At 36.1% G+C, this 25,031-nt stretch overlaps 1 long non-coding RNA gene across 1 annotated transcript in view; it reads right to left on the bottom strand.

Moving 5' to 3' along the window:
• Positions 1 to 20,998, bottom strand: part of LOC113929845 — a 62,636-nt gene extending 41,638 nt beyond the window's left edge. Inside the window, exon 1 of the long non-coding RNA XR_003522345.1 lies at positions 20,869 to 20,998. This is a non-coding gene — a long non-coding RNA (uncharacterized LOC113929845). The remainder of the gene's footprint in view (positions 1 to 20,868) is intronic.
• Between the last annotated feature and the right edge of the window lie 4,033 nt (positions 20,999 to 25,031).

The raw sequence follows: 25,031 nt of genomic DNA, 5'->3' as shown, positions 1-25,031 counted from the left end.
TTTAGTTATTTTTCTTGCAGTACAATTTAAAAAACAAAGGAGTATTGTATGAATATACTATTTATTCATTTTAGTGCAGATGGACGTTTGAGTTTTCTTTAGCTTTTGTTTATCCCAAATAAATCTGGATATCCCTATATATATCTCTCTAATGAATATTCTTATCAGTGTCTTTTGGGCACATGTGAATATATTTCAGTTAGACATGCACTGGATCATAGGCTATTTATTTGTTAAGCTTTAGAAAACAGGGCGCCTCGGTGGCTCAGTCAGTTGAGCTGCCTTTGGCTCCTGTCATGATCCCAGGGTCCTGGGATCTAGTCCCACATGGGGCTCCCTGCTCAGCAGGGAGCCAGCTTCTCCCTCTCCTCCTCCTCCTACTCATTCTCTCAATCTCTCTCTCTCAAATAAATAAAGTTTAAAAAAAAAAACTTCAGAAAATAATGTCAGTTTTCCAAAGTGGCACTGTCAGTGTACGATGATACCAATGATATATGAGTTCCAGGTGTTTCACATCTCCAACGCTATGTCTTGTGACTCTTCTTATTTTACCCCTATTCATAGGTAGAAAGTGACATTCTGTTTTTATTTTAAGTTGCAATTCCCTGATTGGTAATAAGGCTAAGCACATTTGTATATGTTTATTTTTTTCTGTGTGTAAAGTGTCATACAAATCACTTGATCTTTTTTCTTTTATATTGTATGCCTTTTTTTTATACTGACACATTACCAGTTTTATGTTATGGACATTTTCTCCCATTATGTAGCTTACCTTTTATCTTCTTGATAGTATCTTCTGACAAATACAAGCTCTAATTTAATGTAGTAGTTTAATTTATCAATCTTTTGCTTATAGTCAGTACTTACCATTTAACAACTCTTTCCCTACTCTTCAGGACCATAAAAATACTCTTCTAATATTATCTTTTGGAAGCATATTCTTGTACCTTTCAAACTTAGGTCAACAATCCACTTGGAATTCACTATTACACATTGAGTGAAGTAGGAGTCAAATTCCATTTTGTATTTCCATAAGGTGGTATAATTGAAATAGCACCATTTTATGGAAGCAACTGTCTTTTCCTCACTACTCTGCAATGCCACCTTCATCATACAATCAAGTGTCCCTAAAGATGTAGATCTGTTCTAAACTTTCTAATAATGTTCCATTGGTTCATATGACAATCAAACAAATATCAAACTGTCTTAGCTATAGTAGCTTTTTACATAAGTCTTGATATCCAGAAGAGCAGCTCTTACCCTCTTGTTGTCCCCCTCAATGCTGCCTTGGCTATTGACTTTTGGTATTTCCATATAAATTTTAAATTAGCTTGAAAAGTTTCGCAGACACACACACACACACACACAACTGTTGGGATTTTGATTGGGATTGCATTGAATATAAAACTGGTATAATTCGCATCATTTCAATATGGAATATTTTTTTAATCCATAAACATAGTATTTCTCTCCATTTATTTTCTTTTGGTGTAATCTAGCTCAAAACATTTTAGGATCTTGTGTGCCTTGTACATCACTTGTTAGAAATTTTCTTAGGTTGATGCTATCTTTGACTATTTAAAATTTTTACTTTCCACTATTTCTGTTAAGAGAAACATAGTGTGCTTGTGTATGCACGTATGACTTTGTAATCAATAATTTTAAAAACTCAGTTATTAATTGTAATACCTCATCTCCTTTTTTTACTTTGCATAGAGGCAAATATGATATATCTTATCAAGGTGGCAGTTCATATTTAGGTACTTGGCAAAACACAATTGTGTGTGTGTACACATGCTAACAAAGGGAAGGAAATTTTTTAAATGGAGACATGCACTGGGCTTTTTCAGTTTTAGTATTAGGATCTTGTTGATCTTAGCCAAATGACTTAACTTGCTAGTTTTCATTTGATCACCGATAGCGTGAGGGTGAAGCCAAAATTGTCCAACCTGGTCTATCCTCACTAAAAACTCTGAAGATGAACCCAAAGAATGTTTGTCTAATGCTTATAAGTCTCATACGTATAAGAGGATTGGAGATATATGCTCCCTGATAACTTCACCTGATGAGAATATGATTTAATAAGAGAATACCAGGCGATTAACACTTACTTGTATGTCAGTGTATCAGTTTCCTAGGGCTGCCATAGTAAAGTGCCACAAACTTGGTGGTTTTATACAACAGAAATTTGTTTTCATAGTTCTTCTTTTTTTTTTTTCCATTTGCATTCCCTGTCTTTTATTTTATTTTTTATTTATTATTTTTTTACTTTCAGAGGTAGAGCTTAGTGATTCATCAGTTGCATATAACACCTAGTGCTCATTTACATCAAGTGCCCTCTTTAATGCCCATAACCCAGTTACCCCATTCCCCCACTCACCATCCCTCCAGCAACCCTCAGTTTTTTTCCTATAGTTGAGTCTCTTATGGTTTATCTCCCTCTCTGATTTTGTTTTATCTTATTTTTCTCTCCCTTCCCCTATGATCCTCTGGTTTGTTTCTTAAATTCCACATATGAGTGAGATCATATGATAATTGTCTTTCTCTGATTGACTTAATTCTCTCTTTTTTTTAAAGATTTTATTTATTTATTTGACAGAGAGAGACAGAGAGAACACAAGCAGGGGGAGTGGCAGGTGGAGGGAAAGGGAGAAGCAGGCTCCTCACTGAGCAGGGAGCCCAACACGGGGCTCCATCCCAGGACTCTGGGATCATGACCTGAGCTGAAGGCAGACGCTTAACCAACTGAGCCACCCAGGTGCCCCTGGTTGACTTATTTCCCTTAGCATAATACGTTCTAGTTTCATCCATGTCATTGCAGTGGTAAGATTTCAATTTTTGATGGCTGAATAATATTCCATTATATATGTGTGTGTGTGTGTATATACATACACACATACATATACACACCACATCTTCTTTATCCATTCATCTGCCGATAGATATCTGGGCTCTTTCCATAGTTTGGCTATTGTGGACACTGCTGCTATACACATTGGGGTACAGGTGCCCCTTCAGATCACTCTGTTTGTATCCTTTGGATAAATACCTAGTAGTGCAATTGCTGGGTCACAGGGTAGCTCTATTTTCAACTTTTTGAGGAAACTCCATACTGTTTTTCAGATTTTCAAAGTGGCTGTACCAGCTTGCACTCCCACCAGCAGTGTAAGAGGATTCCCTTTTCTCTATATCCTTACCAACATCTGTCATTTTCTGACTTGTTAATTTTAGCCATTCTGACTAAGGTGGTACCTCACTGTGGTTTTGATTTGTATTTCCCTGATGACAAGTGATGTGGAACATTTCCTCATGTGTCTGTTGGCCATTTGTATGTCTTCTTTGGTGAAATGTCTGTTCATGTCTCTGCCCATTTGTTGACTGGATTTTTTTGGGGTTTTTTTGGGTGTTGAGTTTGATAAGTTCTTTATAGATATTGGATACTAGCCCTTTATCTGATAAGACATTTGCAAATATCTTCTCCCATTCTGTAGGTTGTTTTTTAGTTTTGTCAGCTGTTTCCTTTGCTGTGCAGAAACTTTTTATCTTAATGAAGTCCAATAGTTCATTTTTGCTTTTGTTTCCCTTGCCTCTGAAGAAATATCTAGCAAGAAGTTGCTGTGGCTGAGGTCAAAGAGGTGGCTGCCTGTTCTCCTCTAGGATTTTGATGGATTCCTGTCTCACATTTAGGTCTTTTGTCCATGCATTTTGAGTCTATTTTTGTGTATGGTGTAAGAAAATGATCCAGTTTCATTCTTCTGCATGTGGCTGTCCAATTTTCCCAACACCATTTGTTGAAGAGACTGTCCTTTTTCCATTGTATATTCTTTCTTGCTTTGTCAAATATTAGTTGACCATAGAGTTGAGGGTCCATTTCTGGGTTTCCTATTCTGTTCCATTGATCTATGTGTCTGTTTTTGTGGCAGTACCATACTATCTTGATGATTACAGCTTTGTAAGATAGCTGAAGTCAAACTTTCACTCTTTGCAGATGACATGTTACTATGTTGAAAATCCAAGTGACTCCATCCAAAATTGCTAGAACTCACAGGAATTCAGCAAAGTGGCAGGACATAAATTCAATGCACAGAAATCATTTGTATTTCTATAAACTAACAATGAGACAGAAGAAAATTAAGGAACTGATCCCATTTACAATTGCACCAAAAATCATAAGGTCCCTAGGAATAAATCTAACCAAAGAGGTAAAGGATCTGTACTCTGAAAACTATAGAACACTTATGAAAGAAATTGAGGAAGACATAAAGAAATGGAAACATATTCTATGCTCATGGATTGGAAGAACAAATATTGTTAAAATATCTGTTACCCAGAACAATCTATACATTTGATGCAATCCTTATCAAAATACCATCAAAATTTTTCACAGAGCTGTTCTTTCATAGTTCTGAAGTGTTGCTTCTTTTTGAAGTTTCTGAGGGAGAAGCTATTATTCCATGCTTCTCTCCTAGTTTCTGTTGTTTCTGGAAAACCTTGGCATCCCCTGCCTTGTAGCTTTATAATATAATTCTAACCCCTGCCTCTGTCTTCACTTGTATTTTAACACAGCTTTCTTTTCTCTATATCTCTGTGTCCCACATCTCCCTCTCTTTTCTCTTGTAAGGACACTAATCATTGGATTTAGGGCCCCACTAAACCCAGGATAATTTATTTCATCTCCAGCTTTTAATTATTTGAGCAAAGATCCTATTTCCAAATTAAGTCACGTTCATAGGTAGCAGGGTTTAAGACTTGGAGATATCTTTTTGGGAACACTATTCAAGCCACTACAGTCAATCAATAAGGAAAACTTAAAATACATGATACTTTTGAAAATAAATTTAAGTACTGAGCTTGAAATATTTTATTAAATTCATTTTTATAAAAATGGTCTAGCAAATTGGTGATTATATCCCTATAGAATTAACAAAAATAAATGTTATTTGTGTGTGCAAGCAACCATATCTTTTAATTATATTTTTTTCAAATCAGTATTAAGTAACCAATAAGCATTTAATTTTTGATATTCATTGTTCTGGCTTTTGCTTCATATTCTAAAGAATTCCTTTTGCTAAATAGTGTCAATCCCTTTTGATAGGAAAGGGCTTTTAGAAAATGATTTATTGATGATTAAAAAATAGTTTCATGTTCTTCAACTTCATCCCATTTGATCTTAGATATGACATTTATGCTTTTTTTCCCATTATTTAAGGTTAACTATCTTTTTGTTTTTACTTATTTCTTCTCTATATTGTGGTGCATTCTCTTTTACTTTACTTCTTTTCAAGTTTTTATTTAAATTTCAGTTAGTTAACATACAGTGTGATATTGTTAGAGGTGTAGAATTTAGTGATTCAACAGTTACATACAACACACAGTGTTAATCACAACAAGGGCCCTCCTTAATCCCCACCACCTCCCCTCTGGTAGCCATCAGTTTGACAGCGTATAGATGGGTTTGTTTTTTATCCGTTCTGATACCCTATGTCTTTTGAATGGAGCATTTAGTCCATTTACATTCAGAGTAATTATTAATAGATATGTATTCAGTGTCATTTTATTAGTTGTTTTCTTGTTGTTTTTGGAGGTTTTCTTCATTCCTTTCTTGTCTTTGTCATTTTGGGTCTTTCCTTACCACTCAAAGAGTTCCTTTAATATTTCTTGTTGGGCTGGTTTAGTGGTCATGGGAACTCTTTTAGGTTTTGTTTGGGAAACTCTTTCTCTCTCCTTCTATTCTGAAGGATAGCTTTGCTAGGTAGAATATTCTTGGCTACAGACTTTTCCCATTCAGCACATTGAATATATCATGCCACTCTCTTCTGGCTTGCCAAATTTCTGTTGAGAGCTCTTCAGCTAGCCTTATGGGTCTTCCCTTGTAAGTTAGGGACTTCTTCTGTCTTTCTGCTTTTAAGATTTTTTTCTATATCATTATATTTTGCAAATTTCATTACAATATGTCTTGGTGTTGGCCTGCTTTGGTTGATTTTGATCGGAGTTCTCTGTGCCTCCTGGATCTGGATGTCTGTTTCCTTCCCCAGATTAAGGAAATTTTCAGCTATGATTGCCTCAGATAAATTTTCTGCCCCCCTTTCTCTCTCTTCTTCTGGGAATCATATAATACAAATGTTATTATGTTTGATGGAGTCACTGAGTTCCCTTAATCTATTCTCATGTTCCATATTCTTTCTCTCCTTTGTTTGGCTTCATTATTTTCCATTATTTTACCTTCTTTATCACTTATTTGTTCTTCTGCTACTTCCATCCTTGTGTTTATTTTAACAAGTGTGTTTTGTATATCAGTTATTGTATTTTTCATATCTGATTGTTTTTTAACTCTTTTACCTCTGCAGTAAGGGCCTCCCTGAAGTCTTCCATTCTTTTCTCAAGGCCTGCATGTATGCTTATGATTGTTTCTTTTTCTCCATCAAGCATGTCACTTATATCTGTTTCGCTTAGATCTCTGGCTGTGACCTTATCTTTTTCTTTCATTTGAGAGCATTCTTCTGTCTTAGCATTTTGTGTAAGTCTCTGTCTTCTTCTGTGTGTTAGGAAAGTCTGTTATGTTTCCTGCTCCTGAGAGTAATAGCTTCATGAAGAAGAGGTCATATATTATCCAGGGCATGGTGCTTCAGGGAATGTCTCTGGTGTGTGCTATGTGCACTCTGCTGTTATGGCTGTCTGCTCTATCCTTCAGGCCAGTCATCTGCAGAGGCTCTCCTTGCCTGCAATGGGCAGTGTTTGGTCCTTGGCCAGAATGTGGCAAGTTTTAAGTAGGTGTGCTCTGGTCTGCTTGTTAAGTGAGACCTGATACTACTTCCACTAGCACTGAAACCCTGCAGAACATTCTGGTAGGAAGACATGGTGTGGGCAAGGGTTTCTTCTAATCTTCTTAGGAAGGGGCCTGCTGTGCTGGGACTGAAGTAAATTTGACCCAGAAAGGTAGTACTGGCAGAGCACAGGGGTGTGGGACTAAATGTGAGCAAGTTAGGCAGACAACGTTGGCTCTGCATTGCTTCCTGCAGGTGCCTGTGTGTTTATGCTGAGGGGCAAGGGAAGGAAATGACATCAGCCAGCTTCTTTGTCCCCAGAGAGGGATGTCTGTGCCCAGTGCTCTCAGAGAAGCACTCCAAGAAGAGTGAATAATTCCCCTGTGTGTCCCAAGTGTTTTTCAGATCGCCATTTTCATGCTGTCTGCTTCCGGATTTTTTGCCTGCAATCTCTCCAGGAGCATTGCAGTGCCCTCTGGGCCCTATCCCAGCCAAGCCTGCTGACTTTTTAAAATTCCAGGGTTTTGGGACATGGTACATGTGGGGACCTGTGCTGGTCTTCAGGGGTGGGTCTTACTGCACTTGGGTGGATACAACTTTGACCCAGAGGTTGGTTACACCACAGCACACGGGTATGGGACTTGGAGCAAGCAGGCTAGGCAGCCAGGGTCAGGGCCAAGCTGCCCTTAGCATGTGACTCTGCATTTATGCTGAGGGGTGGGGAAGGGAAGTGGTGCCCATGAGCTCCTTTGTCCCCAGTGAGGTGTATCCCTGAACTCTGCCTCTCAGGAATGTGCTCCAAGAAGAGCAAATAATCTCCTCACTGTGTGCACCTGTGATCATGTCATCTACCCCGGGGGTTGCTTGCCTGCCTTCTCTCTAGAAGTAGGGCAGCACACTCAGGGCTCTATCCCAGCTAAACCCACTCACCTTTAAAACTCTAGTCTTTAAGCCCCACTGCTTACAAGAACTCGTGAAAATCAGTCTCTCTCATTTTCCCAGCCAATGGCTTTGGGGAAATGTTCTCCCTGTGCATTTCCCTGTATGGCTCCTCTCGTCTCTCTCTCCCACTCTCTCTCTCTTTCTTTCTCTGTGACCATGGTCCCTTCCTGCCATAGCACCTGGGATCCATTTCTCCCCAACCACATCTCTGCACTTCCTACTTTCCTTGATATGGCCTCTTCTCTCCCTCTAGTTGTGGAGTTTGTTCTGTCAGTCCTTAGGTTGATTTCTGAGGCATTCAGAATGATTTGGTGGTTATCTAGTTGTGTTCAAGGGACAAGACAAACCCAGGGTTATCCTACTATGCCACCATCTTAGTTTCCTCACTTCTATTTTACTTTAATGTCAACAACGATACTTGCAAGACTTCCCTAGGCAAAACTGGGAAGTCCCTGAAATTATCTATCATGTTCCCATCCCATCATGGAGTATTCCAGAGCTTTGTTCACTCTCAAAACCTCCACACAACTCTTCTATAATAAAATACTGTTGGATAAAACATTCATATTTATAAATGATCGATTTATTTTAATGTTTTAGATTTTATGATATTTCCAGTTTCATAGATTATTGGAAAAGTAAGTTAAATATATCAGTACTTGTGGAATTTTAGTGCTTAACAAGAAGGAAGAGTGCTTTTGAGTGATCAAAGAAATTAAAAATATACAAAAAGTAGCACTATTTTAAATAACAAATTCCATTTAGGTGAAAATTTCTAAAATGACAAATAAAAAACAAACTTATTAAGAGGGAAATTCAAAGATGAACAAAAATAGCCAAGGAACATTTGTGGTAGAACTTAGAACTAACTCCTTGCCAATCAGCTAGCATGGGTTCATCTTCTACTTCCTCCAAACATGCCCTTCAGCTCTTTTCCTGCAAACCCTTAGATAACAAAAATTGATAATAAAACAGAGGGATATAATTTGGTCAGTGGAATCTGGGGCTATTTTGATGTCCTCTTGACATTCACCTTAACTTAGAAGTCATGCAATGGCCCAGAGTAAAGTGAAGAAACTGTAATAAAATTTTGATACTTTCCAAAGTTACAGTAATTATCTAAATCCCGTCCTAGCAATGCCACTCCATCCTAATATAGCATGATAATCATCCCCATGAAAAAAACAAATAAATAAATAAGTAAATAAAAACAGAGAAAACTTTCTATGATATTTAGAATGGAGGTTTTATTTGCTAGTTACTGGACATTCCTTCGTTATTTTAAATAGGCTATAACCAGATAGAGACAAAAAGACATTTGTATTTTCCTATATTTAACCTTATTTATAGAGGGTATTGACCTGGTTCAAGGTCTGAATGCATGTTATGCCATGAAGATTTTCAAATTTAAATGACTAGCAAGAAAAGAACATAAAAAAAATATTTTGTGGATGTATAATTGAAAATCATCCTCCTTGAAAAGCTTCCTAGTAGCAAATGGAGGAAAAAGTTAAATTTAACAGTTCTGCACTTTCCAAGTTCACTGCTACTTTTATTTATTATGATTTTTTATATTAGGGATTCATATGATTACTTTAAACTGTTAAACATTCATATAAAGTTTTAGCATTCAAATTTCTAGTATAATGGTACAATTCAAAACTTGGCATTGATGACTTGGGGTTTGTTTAGAATCAAATTTTGGAGATATAGTATGAGACAAAAAGATAGACATACAATAATTACATGAATTTGAGTATATGTTTATATAATTTCATAATTATGATATTCTTATAAATGTTATAATTATATTAATGTATTAAGAGAAAAATACTTTTAGTATTCATGCTAGTTTAGGGAATTCATGAGTTTAATCCCAAAATATCTATTGAAAGATATCATTGAATTGTATCTATGTTTCTCTTATTCAATAGAATATTTTGAATATGACAATATGGACTGTGGTGATACTTATATGAACAACCTCTTGAAAAATATTACTGGATGTGAAGATATTTGAAGTAATTTCCAAAATACCACAAAATGTGAAAGGTCAGCAAATTAAAAGGAATTCAAGTAAATTAGAAATATCAACAAGAATCTCAATTATCACTGATATTGGTAGCAATTTACTAATGTATAGCAGGGAATTCTAAATTACTGTGAGAAGGTGAACCTTCATACACCTTATTAAAACATGATAGAAGCAAAAATGTATCTGAGTATGAGTTGTGAAAAGAATGTAGTAGGTAGAATACTTTCTACCTTCAAGCAAATTTCCACATCAGCCAAATTTGCAGCCATGTAGGACAGAAGAGCAGAAAATTTGGTTTGAGTTCACATTACTTTCAGAAGCAAATTCATTTGAAAGTGTGAAAAATGCCATTTTTCTGCACGGTTGTATTTTGCATGTGGATTGCTGCATGGATCCCATTCACAAGTCTTTTGAACATTAAGTACTCTCTCTGAGTGTAGGGACTGAGATAAACCTCATTAGCAAGTTGTCCAGAGTGAGAAAATACAGTTCCTACCAGTTTCCTGGCTTTTTCTGTCCATTGTCAGCAGCAGGAATAGGTAAGCAACTTGAAAATGTTTCACATGGTAAAGATTTTTTAAAACAATAATAATGGTACCCAAATGAGAGTGTGAGATTATTTCATCAGGGGGTCTTTGTTGGTATGATACTTCTTACTTGCTCAGGGAGAATATCGATTTCAGTTGTAGGAGCCCAATGGTTTTTAATAATGGTGCACTTCAGAATCATATGGGAAACTTTCTCCAAAATCCGTGTATCCAAGCCACATACTTAGATCATCTGGTTCAATTGGTGTAGGGTAAGGTTGGTCATTTTTTTTTTTTAATAATTAAGCTCATTCTCACATGCTGATATGGGCTGCTGTATAAGAATTCCTGTCCCAGAATGCCCCTTTGTGCTTAGTTGGTTACCTGCTGGTGTTTTAAGGTCCCAACACCTTTGAGTTTTATGTCTCCAGTGTTAAAACAACAGCTGGATATTTTAGATGCCTATCTGATATTTTTATATAGATTTGTGTCTTTTCACTTTCAATACTATTTAATAGTGTCCTAGGAGGATGGACCTAGGTAGTTTTGAATCTTTCACAGTCATTGGTAGAGATCCAGTAGTCATTCTAGGACTTCAAGCACTCGTTCTCTTGATCTTGAAGGGTGCACTTGGCAATCTGTGTTAAGGACAAGCTCTTTCTTTGGTCTCACAGGGGTCACTTCAGTGAGCTATCTTAGACATGCTATGTGAGTCAATAAACTATTAATATCTAATACTGTCCTTGAGGTAACTTCATATATAGGTGAAGTAGTTCAGAGGCACAGACTTCAGCTTGGAATCACTTCACTCGATTCGCAAACACAAAAGATAGCCCTTTTGAGGATACTTTACAGAAACTATTTTGGAGATTGTTATACATTGTAGTTACTTAAGAGAAATTGACAGTTTCACTTATGGTCCAAAAGATAGGCTTGGAGAAGGCTTGGTATGAAAGAGGTGGGGAGAGAGGAAGAGAAGAACAAATGCTTGGTAAAGGATAAAATTAAGAGGTCTCATTTTTTAAGTATAGACTAGTTTGGAAACTTATTTCCAAGACTTATGTACCTCTACATGACTTATTCATAGGCAGATTCTCTTTCGTACTCAACCTCCAGGTTTGCTCCAAGAATTACAGTACTGATTCAAGCCTTGGGTATGATAATATAAGCCCTACAGTCCAGTTTTTGTCAAAACTACATTGCAACCGAAAATGTATTTATTTTCACCATATAACAATTACATATTTTCACTACTCACATTAAATAATTGTATTTGCTGTGGAGGGTAAAAGAGTTTTTCATTTCAACTCTGCTGAAATTATGATTCAAGTGGGCTAGTTACCACAAAGGGTCTTGATGAAAGGCCTGCAACCACAAGTGAGTTCTCGCATAAAGAATGGCTTTCTTTGACCACTATTTAAGGGATAGCCACTGCAAAGCAGTATTGCAAAATCTTTCTTCATTTATGCCTCAAATCCTATGGTGTGCCTTGTACAAAACTTTCTAAAATTTTCTTTTCATGTTTCTAATAATTAAAACCTTCTATATTTACCCCTTTCCTCTATATTCTTCATAACAAAACTCCAAAAGAATCATCTGGCAAACCTAGATCCTCACCAAATGGGTAGTTGTCAGTGGAAAAAATCATAAAGAATAAAGCCAGAAACCTTTTTTGTAAGGTTACAAGAAAAAGCTAATAACACTCATACGTTAATATTTTTGTCCCATATTATAATTCACACCTGATTAAAGAGAACAAGAAAAGAATTGTACATTCATGAAACTCTAAGAATGTACTAGATTCTTGTAGTACAATATACAAAGTTCTTCCTTCCCCAATCTTCTTTTCTGTATTGTCTCTTTTAATGGTATGACCTTTATATATTTAATTCAAAATTTTGAATTTTTCTCAATTCTTTATTTGCTGGCTAATCCTGTAAGTGCTACCTAGTCTATATTTCCCTCTTCTCTACATAATCTCAATTTTATTGCCTTGGTTCAAATCCTCATAATGTGGAAGTATGCTGAGGAATGTTACAATCATGGTACTGGAGTCAGGTGGACTTAAATGTGCATCCTGAATTTACTAACTACTATTGTCATGAGTTTGGACAAATTATTTCATCTTCCTAGACCTCAGCTGATAAATGAAAACAATAAGGACATGTCACTTTTAGAGACATTATAAGGATTAAATGAGGTGATACTTATAGAAATTTAACACATAGTATGCATATTGTAAACACTCAGTAAATTATACTTACTATTCCATTAAGTAATAATAATTAATAATTATTAACTCATAATAACATAAGGGTTATAATAACTATTATGAATCAATGTCACCTGGACTATCATAATGCTATTCCTAATTATTTCTATTTTTTATATACCTTTTGCCTTTAGCCTTGCTTGTTTATATTTCTCATTAGTATCAAAATTATTTTTTTCTAAAGATCCAAAAATCACTTGCTTTTTTAATTCCTTAAATATTTCCTATCACTGATTCTCAAATCCCCCCACACATATACACAATATATAAATATTGTTCAGAATACACTCAAACACATACACAATTACATGAATAAAATTAAAAGTATATTGGCCACCATAATTAGGTTGTTGAAATATAGAATGGATTTAGGGGTTTTCAAATGACATTATTGTCTCCATGTTCTCATTGCCCCCAGTCTCTGGATATAAATAACCTCTCTCTCTCTCTCTCTCTCTCTCTCCCCCTCCCCCATCTCCCTACCTCCCCATCTCCCCATCTCTCTCCCTCTCCCTTTGATCTCTTTTCCTGACCACTCCCCCCACTCTCTCGCTCCCTTCCTCCTTCTATCTTTCCCATTCTATCTTCCTCACCCCACTGTACCCACCAGAGCATTTCTCAGATATACTTCCTCATTCTCTCCCTCTGGTAGAACAACCTTGTCTTCAGGACACATCAGGTGTGTTCTAGTTTGGGTTATAGTCATTCCTGTGCCAATCACTGTGACCAGAACATAGTACACATACCCTTGTGAGTAGCAAGGTGGAATACGGTTATGAGAAGCTCCTAGAACTACAAGGAGTGTGCAAAGAACAGATCCTTCAAATGAAGGCATTTTCTTCTGTCAGAAGAGGCCAGAAATGGAGAAAAATACAGCAAATTCCACTTTAGCATGTAGCAGATGACATGGTACATACCTTGCATATTACCATTTCTAATTTTCATTTTAGCACCTGAAATGTCAGCTCTTTATTATTCAAAAGGCAATTGGTTATGAACAATATAAGAAGGAACATGACTCTACTCTAATTTACTAAACAAACAAAAACAACAATACTAATCATTACACGTCTCACAAAAAAAGTGTTATGAGACTCCAGTATGTAACAGTTTCATGACTGAAAACATCAGAGTTGAAGGGTGAAGTACAAAGCCTTTCAGGCTCTGTTGTAGCTTGCTCTTTTAACATCTTGTCCCACTATTTTCCATCCTGCTTGTAACCACTCTCCATCTAACACTTTACAATACCGTAGTCTTAGGCTGTACAATGGGCTATCATGACTCTGATTTGTACCTGTAATTTATGTTAACTATTACTGATTTTTGGTAACTAGCGTAGAGCCTGGCCCATGGTAAATTCTCCATCATTGTTAGTTAAATTGTTTTGTTGACTAGGGAAAAAAAATCACAATTCATTACATGGAAGACTTTAACAGATCAAATGAGTATTTGGTTGACATGGATACAGGAGGTAAAGGAGAAATCCTGCAGAATGAATAAAGTAAGGTGAAAATCCTGTAGAATGATCAGGCTACAAATTCATCATGCTACTTTTATACTTGTGCTAATAGATAGTATATGGATGGGATCTGAAATGTAAACCTGTTCTTGGGGCAATTCCCCTTGGGACCTAGGGATTGCAGACAACTGCTGATGTTTATTGACTTGTTAGGCCAAGCCATAAAGGCTTGAAAATAGAGACAGGACCTGTAGGTTTAAGAGTGCTTTAGCACAACTCTCTTTATTAACTGTATGTTGGTGTACTACTTCTTTCCATCATGATTACATAATCATATACAGAAATGCAAATATTATTTCAATCAACTTCAAATATTTGTAAATAACAAATAAAGTGAAGCTATTCTTTGATTTAATACACATACGGGGCAGTGGATTGAAATCATATGCTCTCCCTACAGTGATGTGATGCTAAGCCCAAGTATTCCTATTTCAATCTAGAAATAGAATTGTTTTCCACTTACAAAGATTTCAGTTATTTACGGTTGATATCAAAAGGTATGCATTCTCACTACTTTTAGCTTTTATACCAAGATAATTACCCTGGAATGAACTGAAATTTTCATTTAAGCCCAACTTAAGACTTGGGTGATCTTTAAAGTCCCTAATCGAAAATTAATGGCTGTCTCCTTAAACCCTGTGTAGTAGGAGCTGCGGCCATCTCAGTAGTGATCTCATACCTGTGCCATAGTCTTGTCAGCCCCTGCACAGATACCAGGATGAGAAATAACTTTCCATTTTTAAGGATCTGAAAAGTCCAGGTCATAGGGTGTCACTGTGAAAATGAATACCGTGTTGGGACTCCCAAGTTTTGATTTCAATTTCTGATTCTGCCTTTATCAAACTGTGTGAAACAAGAGACATAACTTAGCCTTCTACTGTGTTAAGTTTTCATTTGTAATGTGTGGCAAATAACCTAGTAAATACTACAAATCATATGTTTTATGTTTTATGTGTGTCTGGGGTACCTGGGTGGCTCAGTCAGTTGAGCATCTGACTCTTGGTTTCGGCTCAGGTGATAGTCTCATGTCCCTGAGATCAAGCCCCACATCAGGCTCTGCACAGGGTGCACTGTCTGCTTGAGATTCTCTCTCTCCCTCTGCCCCTCCCCCCTGCTCTCTCGCTCTCTCTCTTTCTCTAAAATAAATAAAATCTGAAAAAAATCAGATATGTTTTATATGTGTCAAAGATGCATTAAGGTGGCTAAAATGTTTAAAAGTTCTGCAGAAATATATTCTACCCCTAATCTGTTTCATCTCCCCAGAAACAATTTTCAGCTCTTTCATTAGTGCTTACTGCCAATCCTCTAAATTATTTTGAGAATTTTCAATTTAATTGTCTATATAGGATCAATATTTTGCTTTATTCCTACCCTCCCTCCCCCTGCCCAGCACACAATCACATTTTTTACCATCTTCCTGGTCCCAATATATTTCCATTCTATTTATGGTTAGCTCAAAGCCTTTTCCTTTCCTGAACAGCAGTGTGTTTAATAATGATCTTGATTTTTTCCTTGTTGTTGGGTTAGTGTATTAGTTTGCTAGGGTTGCCCTAACAAAGTACCACAGACTGGGAGACTTAAATACCAGAAATTTACTTCCTTATAATTCTTGAGGCCAGGGGTGCCTGGATGGCTCAGTTGGTTAAGCTTTCAGCTCTTGATTTCAGCTGGACTCATGATCTCAAGGTCGTGAGATCAAGCCCTGTGTTGGGATCCATGCTCAGCAGGGAGTCTGCTTCTCTCCCTTTGCGCCCCCCCCCCCCCCGCACTGCTCACTCTCTTTCTCTCAAATAAATAAATAATTTTTTTAAAAAAATTCTTCAGGCTACAAGTCAGATCAAGGTGTCAGCAAGCTTGGTTTCTTCAGAGGTCTCTTGGCTTGTAGATGTCTTCTCTCTGTGTCTTCTCATGGTCTTCTCTCTGTATATGTCTGTGTCCAAACTTCCTCTTCTTATAAGGATACTAGTCACATTAGATAATGCCCACCCTAATGACCTCATTTTAACTTAATCACCACTTTAAATACCCTACTTTTAAACACAGTAACATTCTGAGGCACTGAGCTTTAGGACTTCAACATGAATTTTAGGTGGACAAAATTCAGCCCATTAATAGTTTTTTGTGTAATTCAAAGAAAACTCAAAACTTGTCAAGGATTATGTAAGTCTCCTCTCTAGACACTCAGGTACATTATCTATTCTTTCTGTTTCATCTTCCTCCAAAAGTCTCTCATAGATACATAGCTCTACATAGTCATTATACAGCTACCATGCTAGAATCCTTCTCAGTACTACCTTAGGGAGTACCTTTATTTATTTCCTAGGGGGGATGGCTTATTTCCTACAGACCATGATTTCTTTCTTGATTTACTCTTTCATTTGGGGAGAGCTAAACCTGCAATAACTTCCTTAAAAAAGGTATATGAGAATTAAGAATTTTGAGACTCTATAGGTCTGAAATGTTTATTCTACCAGGGAAGTGATTTAAAGTTTGGCTAGGTATAAAATTGTAGATTGAAATAATTGCTCTTCTGAATTAAGACATTATCCCATTGCCTGCTACTTTTCAAATATTGAAAAGTATTAAAAAATTGATTTTTTATTTTGTTTTTTAACATTTTTATTTTTCTTCTCTCTCTGAAAGTTCTTAAAAACATTTCTTTGAGTCTGGTACTTTAGAAAATTATGACTAAGAGCCTCACTGAAGAGCATGCCAACCATTATCTTTATTGTGATATGATTAGTCTCTATCAATAATCTAGAAACCTTCAATTTCAATTTTTTTTAAGTTTTTCCTCTTGTGCTAGTCAGATTCCCCAGAGAAATCTTTAAAAATCTGCTTGTCACATGAAGGCATGGTTATTAAAGTTCTAAATTTTGGGAGGGAGAAGGATATTTATATTGCCATCCAGTATACACATGTGCATCAGCCCTCCTATTTTCGGATGCAGCACTTTCAGTCAGTACTGTCTTGTCACAGAGAGGTCTTGTAGTATCCTTGTGATTTTCACAAGCTATAACCACATTTTCCATAGTTTCTCCTATCCTAAGATCAGAGTTTTGCTGCTTTTGCCATCTGACCTCCATGCTGGGTGATGTAGAGACCCATCAGGCAACACCTATACAAGTTCTAATGTTGAAAATTAGGTTTGCTGTGTTCTTTCTGGCTCACAGAAGAGAACTGGGATGAGGCCACTGCTTTATCCAAAATGCATTGAGACAGTAAAAATGAGTAAAAATGCCACAAATTCCCTACCATTTTGAATGCGGTTCTCCCTTGTTTGGGCTTTCACTTGGTTGCTGTAGATCTTTAACTGATTACCAGAACTCCTATCCTATAAAGTTATATTAGCCAGTTTCCAGTTGTTTATTTAATGTATCCATGAGGAAAATGGTCTGGATTTTCTTGATCCACTATTTGCTGATGCCTTCTGTTTAATTTTTGCCATTCTTTTTGCCCCATGTCTAAAGAATACCACATTTTGTGGTATAAATCTGGTGTAATTCCAGCTTTTGCTACCTGGTTTAACATTAGCCTTTTCCTACTTTTATTGCTGTTATTAGAATACATGTTCTATGCATGTTGTTTGTTTATATTTATTACATTTTTATTTTATCTGTGACATTTCAGGTAGGAAGATGTATAGATGCTTGTGTTTAATATGTCGTTTTTACATGGATGCCTAATAAATAACACATCATTTTGAAAAATAGGATGGAGCTATAAAAATGGTTTGGGTCTTATTTAAAAGCTAGAAGCATATTGTATTATATCATAAATTGTAGGGTTTCCTTCCATATGTATGTCACACTGACATTTGATTCTGTCAATAAATTCAGAAAGAGACCCATCATCACTGAGGCATTTAGAACTCAACATGTGAGTGCCAAGAGTTAGGGAGCAAGCATGATTGAACCAAGAGAGATGAATGATGGAAGGTAGGGATGGGAGAAGATGAAAATTAGAGAAGGTAGAAAAAGAAGGCAAATAGTGAATGAGTGAAAGTATGAGAAAGAGAGAAAAATGAAAATAAAAATGTGAGAAGTATATAGAAAGAGGGACTTGGAATTACTCAAGTCTTTATTTTATTTTATTTTATTTTATATTTTATTTTATTTTATTATTATTTTAAGATGGAAGGCTCTGAAAGCAAGAGACTATATTAAAAGTGGGAATTGGCCATCTAAAATTGAAATTGCAAAAATAATCTTTTCTAGGAAACACATCCTTCATCCAACCTCACACAAATAAGATGGCAATTGACTTCTTGGAGATTTTTAAATTTAAAACATTGTGGGGTTTTTTTAGTTAAATGTCCATATGATAAAGCTAGCCTTACGTAAACCAGAGGCAGAGGATACAACGTTAACATTAAAGCATTTTTTTAAATGAGATTTAGTCTATATCCTCTAATTATAGTGGTAGTAACTGGAGAATACTTTTGAAGAAATCCATAAAACCTAGCTACAGTATGTTTATTCAATAATAATTTTTATTTATTAGCACAATAGTAATTATCCACCTAGGTTAAATTCTGTTAAATATATTGCATCTTGAAAAATTTTGAAAGGGATAGTAATTAGTATTCAGAGAGTGTAAAGTAAGTTAACTCACATTGGTATTACAGTACTAACTTGATTAGATGGCATGCTACCTATTACCTTAATTATAATGCTTATTGATGTAATGCCAAAATTTCTGCTCTTTTATCAATTGGAATACCTACACCACAATTACTCTATACAATACCTAAAACTGGTATCTTTCCTCATTGGTACAATGCCTCCTGACAGTGTGATAAGATGCCTCTGTGAGTTCTGGCAATCTGCCATAAAGCAATGCTATTTGCAAAGGAAAAATCGTGTCTCTCTGTGTGTCTATGTATACCTTATACGCGAAAGCAGAAAATCTTTTACATATTCTTGTGCCAAGCTGATACACTCACAGGCTGTTTTGAAGTTTGAGCCTAGAAAAAAAATACTGTTCAACATGGAGGGAACAAATATTTCACAACATCATGTTTTTTCAAGTATTTCTTTTTTTTTAAAGATTTTATTTATTAATTTGACAGAAAGAGAGAGAGAGAGAGCGAGAGCAGGAACACAAGCAGGGGGAGTGGGAGAGGGAGAAGCAGGCCTCCCGCCGAGCAGGGAGCCTGATGTGGGACTCAATTCCAGGACCCTGGGATCATGACCTGAGCCGAAGGCAGACGCTTAATGACTGAGCCACCCAGGCGCCCTCAAGTATTTCTTGAAGTGGACCTGGTTTTTCTTGAACGTTAAATCCCCACCATGTTTTACAGAAACCTTTCCTGACACATGAGCTGTCAATACCTACCCCATTATAAACTTTTACCTTTGAAATTCCTAACTTTGGTTGTGTCAAATTTCAATTAATGAGGAAGTGTTTGCTCTTGCAAATGTATTTAATATTTTCAAACATTTAAGTAAAACATAGTCTGTTAGACCCAGAGCCGTTGTTTTTTTTTTTTTTTTTCTCCATTGGGGGAACTTAGGGAGATTTCCTTTCAAAATTGGCTTTTGCATATGAATTATAATGGGCAGAGCAATAGTAATAGTTATTTTCCAAATATGTTCTGGAAAGAGACAGGGAGGAGGAGGGGGAGTAGAAGGAGAGAGACTGAGAAAGATAGAGATAGCAAATAAAATAATTCATGTAAATAGAACTTGAAAACTTCTTTGAAATCTGGATTCCACTGTTACTGATGCCTTATAGGAAACTGGCTCTGGCAAAGTGTATTTCTTTTTAATTTTTGATTTTTTATTTGTATTACCTTTCATAATGAAAATGTTCAAACATGAATAAAATTGGAATAATATCATCAGCTCCATAAACATATCACCTGAATTAAATTGCTATTAAGACTTCACCATATATGCTTCAATTCTTTCTGTCCTAATGTAATCTAAAGCAAATCCCAGATCATCATGATACATTACCCCTACAGACTTCAGTATGCCTCTTTAAAATAGGAGAAAATTTTGTACATACTAGTGATTTTTGTTTTTATATCCTAAGTAATATTTTTTTTAACACACTCTTCATAGCATTTGACCCTGTGAATATTTTCTCCTCCTTAAAACTCCCTCCTTCCTTTGCCCACTAGATTTTTAAATCTCATTCATATGTTCTTCTCCCCCTACCCTCACCTGTAGACCCACATTTTAATTATGTTATAAATCTGGATTTTATCATCCTACCTCTATTCATCTTATACCAGGGACTAGTAACTATTGTGGGGAGCAATAAGCACTTTTTTAAAATATGACAAAAAATAGTAGGGAATCTTTCCTCCTAAAAACCATGTAGGTAAACAATACACTTGCACCCTTGTGCATGTATATTGCTTCAAATATATTTTAATATCTCCATAATGCTAACCTTCCATCTATAATACTCTTTTAAGGTTCAGATCCTAAAAATTCAACTGCCTTATAATCACCTGAACTTGAGTATTACATAACAATGTCAAATTAAGCATTTCCACAATCTCAAATTTTCATCCTGTTCACCAAAATTGTTCAACTCTGTTTCCCGTCTGAGTGAATGGCACCATCACAAAAATAGAGGACCAAGACAGAAATAAGGATTCAAATATTACTCTTCCCTAATCTACATTGTTTTAAACCAATATGACAGCAGTGTCTGCCTTCTAAAAGTACTTTAAGTCCATGCACTTCCCTTGTGTAGCACTACATTGTCTGTGCAGAAGACCTCATTTTTTACCTCCTGCATTAGGACCAACTTCTTAGTTGAAGCCCTGGCTGCCATTATAACCATCCACTTACCTGCATCTTGCCAGAGTATTCTTGTTGAAAATCCAAGATGCCCATATCCATTCCATTTTTAGGCCTTCATTGCTTCTCCAGAGGCTTCCAAATGAAGTCATATACATGAGCTGCCCCTGACCTTTTTATAACTCTCGACTCCCCGAAGCTCCTTGACTACCTTGGAACATTTAGGGCTTTCAGGTCTTTGAACTTGTTACTTCCTCTGTTTGGAATGCTCTTCTCCTCCCTTCTTGATGTGAGTGTTTTCCTTCAGCACTCAGCTCTGTTGACATCTCCTTTTGGAAACTCTCTTATTCTTCCAATCAGCATTAAGTGCTCTACCACTGTGCTCTCTCGGAACTTAGGACATTCCACTACCACACCACCTATCACACTGCTTGCAATTATTGATTTGTCTTAACTGTCTTCTTAAATCTATAGCAAGTCCCTTGAGGGCAGAGACATGATTTATTCATATTTTCCCCCTATATATATAGTAGAGTGAGGGAACATTGTAAGCACTAAGTAAATAAATATGAATTAATAGGATAATGATAAATGCTATGGAAATTCAGGCTAATTGTCAACTTATCTCATTAATAAATCAGTGTAGATAGATAATAGTAAAAAGGGGGGGGGGATTTCCAGCCTGTAAATTAAGAACTTTGGAAATGGTTGCCTCATATACATAAGGTTTTAAATAATATTTTTAAATTATAAATATAAGACTAGCTGATGGTAGAAAAATCAGAAAACAGGAAAAAAGACTACAAATTATAAAAATGATACCATCAACCAGAGATAATAATTTTTAAAATATACAGACAAATATAACACATGGACAAAATTCTATATCTAAAGTTCTTCACACTGTCCAGTAGTATTAAATATTCCTCAAAATTATAACATTTAATTGTTATAGAATATTCAGTTAAGAAAGAACATAGTCTAGACACACTAGAAATCTTTCTTAAGCATGATTTACAGAACATAATCATTGAACAACATTGTACAAGGCATAATAAGATATAATTCTAAAATTATATATTCTTGTCATTTTTCCTTATTGAAAAAGTATTTTTACAACTGAATGCAATGAGAAATTGTTCTAAAAATAATGTGCACTCCTGCTTCTGTAGCTCATTTATAAATCCCACAAAACCAGATTTTTTTAATGGGAAGAAGAAAAAAGTTATACAAGAAAAAATATAGCACAGGTACTCTAAAAAAAAAATTAATGTAAGTGAACCCATAGCAGTTTGAATCGCAGCCCCCAAAATATGTCTACCTGAAATCTCAGAATGTGACCTTATTTGGAATAAGTGTCTTTGTAGGTGTAATTAGGGAAGCATCTCAGGATAATATCATCCTGGATTTAAGGCATGCCCTAAATCCAATGACTGATGTCCTTATGAGAGAGAAGCAGAGGGAGTTATAAGACACAGAGACACGAAAGGGAGAAGGCAATGCAAAGACGGAGGCAGAGACTGGATTATGCTGTCATAAGACAAATAACACTTGTAATCATCAGAAACCAAAAGAAGCAAGAAGTCTCCCCTAGAGCCTTCGGTCAGAGTATGGCCCTTCCAGTACCTTGAATTTATGACTTCCTGCCTCCAGAACTGTGAGAGAATAAATTCTGTTGTTTTAAGCCATCCAATTTGTGGTAATTTGTGAAGGCAGCCACAGGAAACTGATACACATCTGAAAACACTAAAAAGATGGCTGCAGTACAAATATTGGCAATATATACAATACATCTGACTTGTAGAAAGGGGATGGCACAGGACATAGGACTAGAGAAAAATGCAACACTGCTTGAAAGAATACTTTAAGCATCTGGTTAGAAATTAAAAATAATTTATTAAAATTGGCGTTCATTTAAGAGACTAATGAAATTATTTTGAAATTTTATTGTGAGATATATGTGTATATATATATATATATGTATTTTTTTTTCCTAACACAAAAAAGTAGTAGTCTTGATGGGATTGCTGGCGGAGGAAGGGCCTTTCCCTGTGTACAATATTTTCTTCATTTTTTTCAATAAAACTATTGCAAACGAAAATCAGATGTGAGTATTCAAATGATAAACACTAGTGAGGGAGGTATGCCATGCTGGAAAAGAAGTTATTGAGGAAAATTGCTTGTACTAAGCTGCTTAGAATATGTTGCATGCCAGAGATGAGACTTAAAAATGAAATACACCTTTAAGCATAACTTAAAATAAATAGTTTGTGTTCTTGCTGAAGGACTCTGGAGGAATATTACTGTAACAAATTGCTATATTTAATTCTTGGATAGCAGCCAGGTATAGGCCAGACATGAAATTTTTCTATTAAAATAACCACTAGCAGGGGAAAAAGAGAAGCTCATGCCTAGAGACACACATATACACATATCATACTGTATGCAACCCAATGGTCATTACTTCATGGTGACCAGACAAGGCAACGTGTGGCAAAAGGCACCCAGGGTCTCTTGACTACTGAGTGATAATAATGCGGTACCTAGGATTACTGACGCTCCTGTAACAGATATTTCCCCATGAACTATTTACTGCTGTCTTGGGCTATGATACTTCCAAGCATTCAGGAGAGTTCAGCCACCCAGTGCAGATCATGGAGTATAGTCACCCACGGCATGCTGCAGCCCAGGGAACCAAAGGAGTCCAATCCCAGATAGGCGACCCTGCCTCCTAGCAACCCTCTTCCAATGACATGTGGCAAATCTCTCTCCTGAGGGTTAATGTAATAGATATCAGGGACTAGTTATTGATTGAAAATGGAAATCAGAGTGATTCAACAGTTGCTTTTCTTTTCATATTTTTTCCCATTTAAGCTGAAATGATTTTGATTTTGTTGGATTAAATAGTATAGGAACCAATCTTCTGCTGTCACCTGCAGTGCTTTTGTTAGATTAATGATTTTCAACAGGTAGTAGACTGGTGTTCATTAGAGTAATATTAGGTATTATAAATAAAAAAAGTATTAAACATTAAAATATATCCTTGTGGCATCAATCTCTGTCTTTGTCTAGAAACGTATCATTTAGCTGACTAACTGATGCTGGGTTGTATATAAAACTTACTAATCTCTTAGGAAGAATTTGAAATTCCCAGAATTTATAACCCCAGTGATGGGGCATGTTACAAAATGTGGAACTGTCGGGTGCCTGGGTGGCTCAGTTGGTTGAGTGACTGCCTTCGGCTCAGGTCATGATGCTGGAGTCCCTGGATCAAGTCCCGCATCGGGGTCCCTGCTTGGCAAGGAGTCTGCTTCTCCCTCTGACCCTCCCCCTTCTCATGTGCTCTCTCTCTCATTCTCTCTCTCTCAAATAAGTAAAAAAATCTTTTAAAAAAATGTGGAACTGTTGTTGACTATTTTTACTGGGCTTAAACTGCCACCATGCAAGATAAAAAATAGGACAGTCTCTCTGGATATACACAAAAGTTGCAATATAGTAAGATAGTTGTGTTTGTGTATCTCTTGAATATCAGCTGAGCCCCATGATTAAATCAAAGTTTGCAAACCAGTAGCCAGTGGGCTAAGATCTGCTTTGCTTTTAGTAACTTGCCAACTTCTAAAATGATCATTTACATTCATCTCCAAATCCGAAATTCTACCTTCTCATGAACAGATCAGACAATCTGGCGACAGTAGAGCCATATGCCCATGTAAAAATTATTGGCTGAAACTCCGTGGTGGCATATACTTTTAGAAAGGGCATATTAGTTTCCACTTCACTATGAGCCCGTCATTCCTTATCACGTCACATGTGTTGGTTGCAATTTACCATCAGACTAGTTTGATCATTTGATCATTTGACTTATTCATGATCATTTGACTTATTCATATCCTCTGTATGGCCTCTATTTGATTATTTGACTTTTTCATGTTCTCTGTATGGCCTCTAAAACAATCTAATTCCAAAGCCCTGGTTTAGCTTCTTATTTCTTATATACTTCCACAAGGCAGCGCTTTTTCAGGCCACAAGAGTGTATTCAGTTGATTAGATATCCTGAGTCCTAAAGAGTGATTTTAAAGGAGTAACTTATGCTCTCAAACAAGTCAGAAACTATTAATTATAACTCCTAATGTTATCACTCTAGACATGCTAGTAGCTTGTTGATCTCAATAATTCTGTCAATTAGAATTGGAAATGTTAAGCATTTTGAAAAG

Source organism: Zalophus californianus, chromosome 5, assembly GCF_009762305.2.
Source record: "Zalophus californianus isolate mZalCal1 chromosome 5, mZalCal1.pri.v2, whole genome shotgun sequence".
NCBI classification, from domain to species: Eukaryota; Metazoa; Chordata; class Mammalia; order Carnivora; family Otariidae; genus Zalophus; species Zalophus californianus.
The sequence above is the reverse complement of the archived record's forward strand: the minus strand, read 5'-3'. Positions and strand labels throughout refer to the sequence as shown.